Genomic DNA, 12,505 nt, shown 5'->3' with positions numbered 1-12,505 from the left:
TTTTAACTTTTTGCTTGTTTAGCAGTTATGCAATATAATGTAAATAAACACCGTAAAAGCGATAGGACTTTAGTTGCTGCGGGGTGGAGCGCAGATACTCCTACAGGAAGCGGGGCACTCATGACAGCACGGAGGTCGACATGTCTGATCGTAACTTCACAAGGGCACACTAAGATACACAGGCACAGTGCACCATCAGGCAGCGGGGGAGGGGATTTGCTGAATGAGCCATGAAATTCCACCTCAGACTACCTATGCATATGAGCAACGATACCAGCTGAGTAGCCTGGTAAATGAACACCTTGTGCAGAAAATCCCAGGGGACATCCAAGCGCCAGCTGCTGTACACTCCGTTGTATCTACTACATTTTGCAGAGATAGGCAAAATAAAGCCATTTTAGAGTCTCCCATGTGAGTTGGGTCTATTGTTGGCATGTATGACCCAAACACTGGTCACGGCTTTGATTTCTCACAAGAAAGTGTCACACATTTTGTAGCGGTCTAGTCGTTGGCCGCTTAAGAGTATAGAGACCCCAACCCGGAACATACTGCAAACATTGTATCACCTTCTGGTCAGGCGTGGCCAGAAGGCTTTAAATAAACGGACCAGAGTCGCACGGGACTTCCAGTCCATACCAGCTATCTATGTGTCCGTGTCCTTATAGTTACTGTCTTGCTGCGTGACCTTTCCCCACTGGTGGGAACCCAACACTGGCGACGAGGGTGTGGGCATACTGAACCCCTCACTGTGTCAGCTGATCCGCTCGGGTACAGAGGTGGTGCTCCAGCTGCCCTCCGGTGCACGTCGTGGCGTGAAGAGAGTGGTGCTGAAGATTGCCGCGTAGAGGACCACCCGCCGGCGTCCTGAGGTACCGCCGCCACCAGCTGAGCAGCGCAAGCGGGCAGTTTCATCTTGGCAGCTCCTTGTCTTTGTTCTGATCGGCGCGGTGTAAAGACCCGCGAGGAGCCGGTGGGACACGCTGAGGCCTGCGCTGCCTCTGAAGGTGCGCGCATGCGCAGAGCGAGCCTAAATACGAGGAGCGGAAGGCTGATCACAGCGGTGGAGCCTGGCGGAGCCTGGCAGCCCCCAGCGGTGAGCAATACTGTGGGGAACTGGAAAAAAAAAAAGAGAGAGAATAAACCACACGGGAGAGGCATGATAAAGCCATCAAGCACTGGCAAAGTCCAGCTCCTGCACACACTAAGTGTTTGTCAGAGGGTGCTGTAGAAGAGCTGACTGGCGTCACACCAGGAAAAAACAAACAAACACAGCAGTTGCATTAAATGAACACTGGCAAGCCCATAAGGAGAGGGGGTCTCTTTAATCAACAGCCAGAAAACAAGCACTGGCAAACACAAACGATAGCAGGGAAGCGTGTCAGGTCCCGCACCTCAGAGGCCAGAAGGAAGCAGCTAGGCGGTGACACTACGCCTAACCATGACGGACCAAGCAGGAGCAGCAGCAGCCCCACAGCAAGCAGCAGCGGCAACTCCAGCAGTGCCCATACACTCTCAAGTAAGTGCGCTACCGCCGTTTAGCGAACTAATTGACCCCGCCACCGCATCCCCAAGGTGGAACGTCTGGATCGGCCGACTGGACAATTATTTCATCGCCACCAGAGAGACGGATGGCACTGTCAAAATATCGTTGCTGCTACACTTCGCAGGGGATGAGATATACAAATTATTTGCACACCTACCGAACACTGGGGCCCCCACAGATTACGACGCAGCGGTGAGGGCATTCAATGCCCATTTTGCCCCTCAACTAAATCCCCGATTACGAACGATTCAAGCTGCGACAGGCACGTCAGAGGGAAGGTGAGTCGATGGACGCGTTCCACGCACGCCTGAGAAAGTTGGCCAGCACATGCACTGAAGATGATCCGGTCAAAGAAGTGCGCGCGCAACTCATCCAGGGGTGCCGCAACAAAACGTTGAGGACGCTTATTCTTCGGCAGCCAAGGATCTCCCTGGAAGATATGCTTGTACATAGCGCGGTCACATGACCTGTCCCAGGTCCGGTCCACAGCGATGGAAGCGGCGCTCATGCCCACAGCGAGTCAAGCAGTGGCAGTTAAAACAGAACGAGTGGACGCAACCTACACCCAAGGGCGTGGTAATAGAGGGCGATGGCCCACGAGACGGCCACGTCAGTCGCAGTGCAGATATTGCGGCAGAGAGGAACACGCCCCAAGCGAGTGCCCGGCCAGAGGGAAAACCTGCACGAAGTGCGGGATTCCCAATCACTTCTCCAGCGTATGCCGAGGGGGTATGAGAGGCAGAGGGAGTGCAGGACGACGGCCACCAACGAAAGCAGTGCGACACCTCTCGCTTGAAGAACCTGACATGGCACGAACACTGAAGGCGTCTCCGCACCACAGAACGTACCTCGAAGACCCGTCCACGGACGAAGAAGAGTGCCTCCTCATATCATTCGCAAGTGACCTAAAACGGAGGAGACGTCCTCACCCGACATGTGCCATCGAGGTTGCTGGGTCCCCTGTCACGGCCCTCATTGACACCGGAGCCTCGGTCAATGTGATGGGAAGCCAACACTACAAGAGACTAAACCCAAGGCCTCAACTCACTCCATCCAAAGTAAAGATTCTCACATATGGAAGTCAAACACCTCTGCCGCTAAAAGGTAAAATGACTGTGCAGATGAAGTCAGATAACCATGAAGTGACAACCATCTTCCATGTGGTCGATAGGGAAGCGGACATCCTAGTGGGGAGCCACACTGCAGAAGACTTAAGCTTAGTGACGTTCGCAAATGCGGTAAGGGTACTACAAACCGAAGACATCCTAGAGCTGTTTCCCCAGCTATTCAAAGGGCTCGGGCGCATGAAACGACCCCCGGTGCGATTACATATCGACACTTCGGTAAAACCCGTGGTCCTAAGACACAGACACTTCCCATTCCATCTACGGCCGTTGGTGGAGCAAGAGCTACTCAAACTTGAAGAACAAGGGGTGATAGAGAAGGTCACCGGACCAACCCCTTGGGTGTCACCCATGGTGATCGCCGAGAAGCCGAAACAGCCTGGGCAAATCAGACTCTGCATAGACATGCGCATGCCCAACCAGGCAATACGAAGGGAAAGACACTTTACCGGTGATAACGGAAGACCCAGCACCGTCGCCGTAGTCGTGGATCAGTCTCGACTTTGGAAGTTTTCCAGACGGGCCGGTGACCGCTGTCTTAGTAGACGGGTATACGAAATACCCCGTGGTGGAAGTATTACCATCCACTGCGTTCGAACACCTACTACCAATGCTGGACAAGACATTTGCACTCTTCGGACTGCCTCACGTCATCAAAACAGATAATGGACCCCCATTCCAAGGGCACGAATTCAAGGACTTCCTGGCGCGCCTAGGTGTCAAACATCATCGCATCACACCGCAGTGGCCGCAAGCAAACGGAGATGCAGAGCGATTCATGCGGACGCTGAACAAGGTGCTACGCATATCGGTGGCGGAGCAGTCCGACCCGGAAGTTACACTCCAGAGGTTCCTACGGAAATTTCGGAGCACGCCACATTGCACTACTCAAAGGTCCCCATGGTCGTTGATGCTGTCTGGGCAAAGGAGAGACAACATCCCCCTTGGCTGACAATTGGGAGCCTGAACCTTACGACCCGGCAGGCACGCAAGCAAGGAGGTCGGCCAACAACGAAAAAGCGAGCAGGCGGAGAAGAGCACAGGTCCGACCGCTGACTTCAGGGTGCGCTGTTCTTGTGAGAAATCGTCGCAGCGGTGGAAAGTTCCGCACACCCTATGAACCGGGACTGTGGTCAGCCCAAGGCATAAAGGGTACTGCCGTGACAGCCGAGAAAGATGGAGAGATCATCACTCGAAACATATTGTGGTTCAAGAGAGTGCCGAACTCAGCAGTGGAAAGGTCGAAGAAGTCCCCGATGGAGGTAATGGGGGGCTAGGCGGAAGCCATAGCGATACAGGTAGCCCGAGTGTGAGCGGGGTGGCTCCGGAAAGTCCGACGGACCTGAGGACAAAAGAACGGTCGGTGACAGAAGTGCCAGGAAACCCGAGAGAGGACCATCAGCAACATCATTACAATTTAAGACCTCATCCGAAGCCTAATCAAAGGCTCACTGACTACGTGTGTTGATTTTATTGTTTTGGTTTGAACTGATTTGGGATGGGATGTAGCGGTCTAGTCGTTGGCCGCTTAAGAGTATAGAGACCCCAACCCGGAACATACTGCAAACATTGTATCACCTTCTGGCCAGGCGTGGCCAGAAGGCTTTAAATAAACAGACCGGAGTCGCACGGGACTTCCTGTCCATACCAGCTATCTATGTGTCCGTGTCCTTATAGTTACTGTCTTGCTGCGTGACCTTTCCCCACTGGTGAGAACCCAACACATTTGACAGTAAAATTTCACTTAAGCGCGCACTACAACCAGAGAAATGTCACACAAAAGCAATCTGAAAACTTGGAAGGTATGTTCTCATTAAAGCAACCTTCCGCACACAGAAATGTGGTTGTTTACTGGCTAGCGCTATCTTGCCCGACACTGCTTTTCGCACAGATTTCACCTTTTCGAGCTCAAACACCGATACCCGTGCAATAGCACTCTGACAACCTGAGCCATACACTTTACATTTTGGAAATAAAAAATGGAAAAGAAGAGGTTTTCAAAAATAAATAGGGGAAATTAATTTTTTCTATTGACTTGCATAAACTGGGTTTAATTTCAGGCGGGAGTAAGCTATCAAAGCCAATATCATGAACCTATTTATACGTAACTCTATTTTATCGACTATTCTTAGCAACAGTTTCATAGATAAATCTAGAGCTTCACTCGTAAGTGCCAGCACAACTGAAAAAACACAAAATACAAATACAGATACAATACAGATACAAATACAAATACTTCGTCATTAGATCACATCTCTCTGTTACCCCACTATGGTCACATTCTTGTACATAGAAACAAGTTATTGGGTGCTTGTATAATAGAAAGGAAGTGGCATTAGACATAATCTATTCGATAGGCAGTTCTAAGAACACTCTCTCTTCAACCGCAGCGTTAAAAAATTTTCATTAATGGAATCAATATTCCATTTTTTATCATTAAAATCCCAGACTTGGTCACATAAATGGTTATCACACAACTGAAAGTATTGAAATACCAAAAGATACTTGAGACTTTGTGTGATCCAGATGTAGCTTCTAAAAATATTGTAACCTTATGGCTGGGATCCTTTTAATTTTCCTGTCAAACAGATCGCAATGTGATGCGGATGTTCAAAAACCAAAAATCAAGAGGTTAATCCTGTGTGGCTGCTACTGTGAATACACCCTAATATACCCTTGACAGGTAAGTGAGTCAGCCGTAATTCATATGTTCGATTCCTAAACATGCCAACCAACCCTTCAATTCATCTGAACTAGGTAAAACCACATTATTTCAAATGGGTACAGGGAGCAAAAGGATGACATGAAGTGCAATATGCAAGAAATGTACAGTCAAAAATGAAAAAGTAAATACTAGTCCTCTAGGCTGCACACCTACTTATAAAGTGGGAGTTCCTGTGTCCATGGAGTGCTGGTGTCCGGCGCAGATCTGTTTCTTTTGGTGGGTGAAGTGAGTGAAAGGATGTCAAGTAAGTAACATTGCGTTTGGGAGGTATACTAAGTATTGGGCTCTGGTGGTTGTGGAGTATGGCATGATGCCAGGTTTGGGGTTTTGGTGTTTGGGAATCCGTCAGAATTACACCTTATCGAGATTTCCCAACTGCTGAACCAGATAAGGGGTGGTTTGGTGGTGTGAGGTGCCATCACAAACCGGCATATATATTTTGTGGTTGGGGTGAAAGGACATCCAGCTACTGGACAGGGTTTGGGGTGGGTGTGTGGTTGGTTAACTGGGTATAGCACAGTTTAGGGGGTGAAGTGCAGGCATGACTCTGGATGAAAAGACTTTGATCATTAGGGGAGTGAAACCAGTCATTGAGGTTTTGCTGTGGTGGGAAGTAAGTGACAGGACACTATACACTGTCTTCCGTGAAGAGCATGGGAAAAGGGTTTAGGCTGTATAGGTGTGCTGCTGTGGGTGAGGACAAGAACTGGTTATTTTCGTTCAGAGTAACCAAGGTTTTTTAAAACGTCAACAAAGCACGATGCATAATAACATCAGCGACAGTATACTTTCAACACCCCTATTTAAAACATTAACTTTAGGTACATATTGAGTTTAAGAGCATATTAAGTTTCTATATTTTAAAACTGCAAATTTGTTTAAAAAAACATAAATGAGCTTTAAAAAAGTACCACCAAAATGCTGAAACAACGCAAAACTACAAACTTGCTAATTCATACTAGAATATTCTGAGAGCAAACTTGAGTTTCTTTACAGCCTCTAAAGTGGTACCGACAATAAGAGAGCAAGGCATTCGATAAGGTGACCAGAGTGGTCCGAGCTTCAATGAGCTGTAAAGGAGACTGCGGTGTACTCAAGACATTTTAGCTTAAAACAGCATCGAACAGTACAGCCAGAGTGTTCTTTGAAGGCACATAACGCCAAACCACTACAGCCCCTACCAAGGAACATCTGCATTAGAGAAGTAAGCAAACCTTTCAAACAACCAAATGCCACCTTATTACACCTATACTACCCCTAAGGTATTACTGGGTGGTTTAAATTAATGTAGGACCAAGCCGGATTGAACTCAATAGTAACAGCCACTGGGGTCTTTAGTGATGCCTTGTCAGGTCATTCAACACTACATACAAAATGCGCTCTAAAAGAGACTGCAGGAAAACAAGCGTGGGGACCTCTTTACCGTACTGTCATTCTAAAGGACAGAACAGCCCATCAAAGTATTTTCGCCATGAAAACGACGATGAACATGCGCTAGCACAGAATGGGAGCTTCTGGAAGTTAATCTGCGACAAAGTCACACTGACCCGAATGCACGACCAATTAAACTGAAATTTGCAATCAATGCAATAGTGAAACAGCCTTATATGCATAAGTTAGATCACAGTAAATAGGGGATCCGTCTGCTCAATCAAATTCAGAAGAGACAGAAGAGGGACAGCGGCCCCCCTCCACACAATAGGAAAAATTGGTAGTAAATGGAATAAGAGCTACTGTGAATACATAAATACAGAAAAATGAAAAACACAAAGCCTCTATGATGAACCTAAGACAGCTGTCAAGATGGAGCATTTTGGCAGCTGACAGGAGTAGAGGATGGAAGGAAGTGAAGACAAGCTGCATCTGCAGCATCGAGGAGATGCGTGCAGCGCTTTGTGAATGGGCAAGACTGAGGAGAAAGGATGAATGGAGCGAGGTGACGGCCCTTAGGCAGGCTTATACTACCTGGAAGGATCTTGAGACCAGCTAACTCACAGTGCCACCGTGAGCCCCCCCTAACCTACCAGGGTGCGAATAGTTTTTGCCAACCACTGACCATGACAACTAGGGGTGGGCGTAATTTGCGTAATCGCGTTCCGCAAATCTCCGCGAAAAAGTAAAAAATCTCCGCGAACACGCAGAAATTCCGCGAACACGCGGAATTGCTTGTTCGCGATGCTTTTTTCCTGTTCACAATCGCTGTTTGCGTGCTTGGGGAGAAATATCTCGCGAACACGCATTTTGAGAACGCGAACAAGCAAAAATGTCGCAAAGTTGCGGAAAGCGGAATTTTGGGCAATTTCGCGTTCTCCGCAGAACGCCAAATTACCCAAATGCCGCAAATTCCGCGAACGGAACAGAATTTACCGCCCAGGCCTAATGACAACCCTGACCCCTCATGGATCGTAGAAACAGTACAGAACCTTTCACCCATTCACTCGTGCTTACTTATTCTCAGAGAAATATACAGAATACACAGTAGGACATTTTCAATAATACTTATTGAACCAACGTTATTCCTGTCTAAAATACATGTGCTGCAATGATTAGGAGACGGAAGCAAATAAATGAGATTACTAGCACCAAGAGAGTGAAAAGTAGATACATTTTTGCCATGGTGCTGAAGCAATGAATATATGCATGCATATAAAGTTTATAAACAAGACAGTAATCTAGCGTACTCCTACTAGGCGAACCCTACTCTAAGTGTACCTAGAGTGTGTGTAGGTGTAGAGCCAAGAATCCCCCCAAAGGGACGATCCAACCCCATTACCTGATGGGATAGAGTGAAGGACCCTCTCTTGGTCATGAACTGAACACCCCTCATGAGATCTCAGGTTGCTGCATGGTGATTTCTCTGCGTACAAGGACCCTCGGTGTCAGCGGAAGTACCTCCTCTACCAATCTATCGGGATGTCTATTATTTATAATAAAAGGCTGCCTCGCAATGTGCACGTTAGATTAGTGATGTTATGGATATGTAGATAGCCTTGTCGCCTCATGGATGAAGATAGGACGACTTTTGTATCCAGTGCGTAGAGAGGCCTAGTACAAGATGTTCAAGACGTCGTGATATTGCTGTGCGAAACTGGATGTGTAAACAAAGTAATTTCAGAGAAACTAATCCAACATTGTCGTGCATGCAAATGTGTGCAAAAGTTCACAGCTAAAATGTTTTTTTCTAGGGCAATGTAAGAAATAAGCTGCTTAGCAACATGGGCCTAACTCAGGAATATAACACCCACTCCTCATACTAACGGTCGATATATAAAAACTACCTAAAAAGCCAGCATACCATAAAAGGAATAAAAGATTAAAATATTACTTCTAAAATTGTCTAAAAGCAAGCTTCCCTTTAAAATATCCTAAAAAGCCTTAGATTCATTATACTGTTAAAAAGTCTAAAGTGATTATACTTGTTTGAAATCCTAAGCACTCCGAACGCCATGGTGCCTGCCAAATGAATAAAACAAAAACTGTTTATTGCTAGCAGTAACGTAACGATGCTTTGTCACAGTGAAATGCCTCTACATGGGAAATACATAATAGCATAGCTCCAAGCCCCTGGCATTGTGTTAATAATGTCAGTAATTAATATCTCCAACACAGTTTGATTTCTCTCACTCCAATATCAGCTTAAAATATATTTACAAAATCCAGCCATTCTTCACCACACATCCGCGTACGAGTTCTGAAAATACACACATTTTCTTCTCAAATACATGTTTTTCAAGTTTGATATGCATATATTAACACCACCAAGCACAAGCTTCTAATTTAGTTGTCTTAGGCTGCAAGCAGGAGAGCTACTTACAGGTAGTTGGAGAGCTACTAGTAGCTCAAGAGCTACTCTTAGGAGAAGCCTGCTCTACCCCATGTCTGGAATGTTCTGGGAAGAGGAAACTGTTCCATCAGACTGGAAGGAGGGATATCTCATCAGGACCGACCAAAAAGGTGTTTGGAGCAACTGCGCAAACTACAGAGGGACAACGCTTCTATTAAGCCCAGGTAAAGTGTTGAACAGAGTCATCGTGAACAGAACCTAGGAACAAGTCGACTACCAGTTGGGAGACCAGCAAGCTGGCTTCCGTAAAGATAGATCCTATAAAAACCAGATTGCAAAACTATGCATTATCATTTAGCCAACGATGGAATGGAACTCCCACCTCTATGTCAACTTTGACTACGAGAAGGCATTCAACAGCATGGACAAAGAGATCCCCTAGAAACTCCTCTGACACTACGATGTGCCAGATAAATTTGTAAGGTCATCAGGAACTCCAACGAGTGAATTACCTGCACAATAGTTCGTAGAGAACAACTCAAGGAAGCATTCCAAGTGAGGACCGGAGTACGCCAGGTTATTTGCTCTCACCTTTTCTCTTCCTGCTGCCCACAGACTGGATCATGAAGACATTCACAGCCAGAAGAAATGGGATTCAGGGGACACATTGGACACAGCTTGGCAACCTTGACTTTGCAGAAATGCTCGCCCTACTCTCCCATACCCATCTGCAAATGCAACAGAAGACCGACTGTTAGACCTGGCACCATTGGCGTGGATCACCCTTCCATTTTTGTCTGTGCCTCAATGTGTTTTTGTGTTGTTGTTAGCTGCTCAGGGCACTGTGCCACTGCCATCCAGTGCCACAGTGCAAGTGCACCCTATGGTAAAATGTATTATGTGAATTGACTTCCACGTTTGGCATATTTGGTTTACTGTCAGTCCCTAGTAGAGTGCACCAGGGGTGCCAAGGGCTTGTATATCCAAATGCTGCTAGTGGGCTTGCAGCACTGATTGTGCCACCCACCGAAGCAGCGAGGTAAAATGTGTCTAGGATCTGCCACTGCAGAACCTGCGCGCGGTCTGGTACCGTCGCGCTGACTGAGCAAGTGTCCCCACTTGCCAGTCCCTAAACCTTCCCTTAACTACATGTTAGTCACCCCTCTGGTAGGCCCAAGCGCAGGGTGCATTGTAGGCATAAGGTAGGACATGCCCTGATGTGTGTGGCATGTCTTAATAGTGAATTACAACCATTTTCGTTTTTCACTATTGAAGGCTACCTGCTCTCCATAGGCCAGTATGGGCTGCTGGGATCGCTACACGCTGTGACCCCAGTGGACTCAGAGAGCATGGTAGAAAGTTATGTTTAGTATGCCTGAACTCGGGGTAATAAAATACATCTTTTAGTAAAGGTTATTTTAATATCCTGGGTTTGCAAATGCTACTTTCAGAAAGTTAGCCTTTGCGTGCCTGACCATCTCAGTCCGCCTCTGCTGTGGGTGTGTGTTCTGCCTAGCAACAGTACAAGAGCAGGGCTGGGGGATTCCAGGAGACAGGTTGGCTGCCAGGTGGTGGGTAGAGAGATTACACCAGGATGGGTGGGAGGAGTACACCTTGACTCTTGAATAGACCTGTGCTCTGCCACCACAAAGCCGGCTCCCCCCCCTGTGGAGCGGCTGATGTCTCTGCCCTGCTGCTGAAAGGAACAAGCCGAGTCACCACAACAGAGTGCTCCAAAACTGGACTGAGCCAGGCCCAGGCCCCCTGGCGCTAAAGAACAAAAGAATCACTGTATAAAAGTAGGAGCCTGGCTCCTAAGGAATCAGATCCAGATTGAACCACGAAGGAACTCTGCCCGACTAGAAGGACCTGGAAAAAGCTGAAGGAGGAGTAACTTTCCCTGACCTGGGGGATTGGCCTGCAGTAGGTGCCTTGCTGAGGAAGGAGAGGAAAAAGACTGAAAGAGACTTTTGCACCTTGTTCTTCAACTATCTCCAAGGGCTTGGAAGAAGAGCTTGCCCCCTGAACTGAACCCCAGGACCAGTGGGTTCACCGTGTCTCCGCTCGTCTGAGAACTCGAGCCGTGTGCTTTCTCCCGCCGGAGTGCTCTGTGCACCTTGCCACCCCTCCTAGGGCCGTGACACCCAGAAGCCTGGCCGCCTCCCCTCGCCGAGAGCCCCGCTCTGCCTGAGTCGCTCTGGACCCATCGAGTCTGGCCGCCCCGCTTCCCTGTCACCTGCCTGCCACTGGAGCGTGCCTGGTGCCCTCTCGCCCTCCAGCCGGATTTCTAATTGGGAAGTGAAATCAAGCCTCGGACGGCCGCCCGTACGTCGTAACGTATCCGGCCGCCCCGCTTCACCTCCCAGCCTGAGTCTGACCGTGCCGCCCTCCGCAGTGACCTCCCGCACAGTCCGTGTCGGAGGCCCTGGGCCGCACCTGTCTACCGAGAGCCGCCCGCTGAATTCTTGATCCGGAGACCCGCGAGGTGCAGAACCTGCATCTCCCCCGAAGACTCGTCCAAGCACATCGCACGTTCCCAGGTACAGTGAACTCTCTATCGGACTCGGGGTCCGCAACGTTCTGATTTCCCCGTATCACTGTACCCCGGGTGCACTGCGCATCATCGTGACTGGACCGACTCAACCGAGCCCTGTGAAGCGCTCGTGATCGAATAAGTTACCAAAGAAAAGAACAGTGCCTAATTATCATCTCGTGGCTTCCATTTCGCAACCGTTATTGATGGTCTTGTACATGCCTGCGTAACAAAGAATCTTTTATATAAAGCATCCGTATTTTTGATACAACTTACGCCTGGTGTGAGTTTGCGGGGGATCGTTGTGATTTACTGTGTGTTATTGTAAATGCTTAACCGACAGCGCCCTGAAGTTTAGCTCTGACTGCTCGCGCCACACTACCTATAGGGTGAGCAGGGGTTGTTCTGAAGGGGTAATTCTCTCGCCCTGAATAGAAGAAGGGACCGCTGCTTGTCACAAGTACCTACCTGTGCCAACCAGAGGGTCCCCATTCTAACATTGGTGGCAGCGGTGGGATTTCGAATTTGCATTTATGATTTACATACAGTGAATTATTGATCACCACGTAGAGCAGACCTATAACGCAGCCACAGATTGATTGACAGTTGTTGCTAAAGAAGAATCTCCACTTTAAGAAACCATGCCGAGCTCAGTCAGTGGAGGCGGAGCGTCCTCTGTATTCTCTGGAGTGGATGACATCGATTGGGAGCCAGAGGCACTGAGGAAGTGCACAAATGATGTCCTGAAAGGATATCTCTCCAAGTACAGAATTAAGCAAAGTGGACTTGGCACCAA

At 48.2% G+C, this 12,505-nt stretch overlaps 1 protein-coding gene across 1 annotated transcript in view; it reads right to left on the bottom strand.

Moving 5' to 3' along the window:
* The window catches only part of ZCCHC14 (zinc finger CCHC-type containing 14), a 680,296-nt gene that overhangs the window by 18,632 nt on the left and 649,159 nt on the right, over positions 1-12,505 (bottom strand). The gene's annotated exons all lie outside the window — the stretch shown is intronic.

This window comes from Triturus cristatus, chromosome 12 (genome assembly GCF_964204655.1).
Source record: "Triturus cristatus chromosome 12, aTriCri1.1, whole genome shotgun sequence".
Classification (NCBI taxonomy): Eukaryota; Metazoa; Chordata; class Amphibia; order Caudata; family Salamandridae; genus Triturus; species Triturus cristatus.
This window is presented reverse-complemented; position numbering and strand designations above follow the sequence as displayed.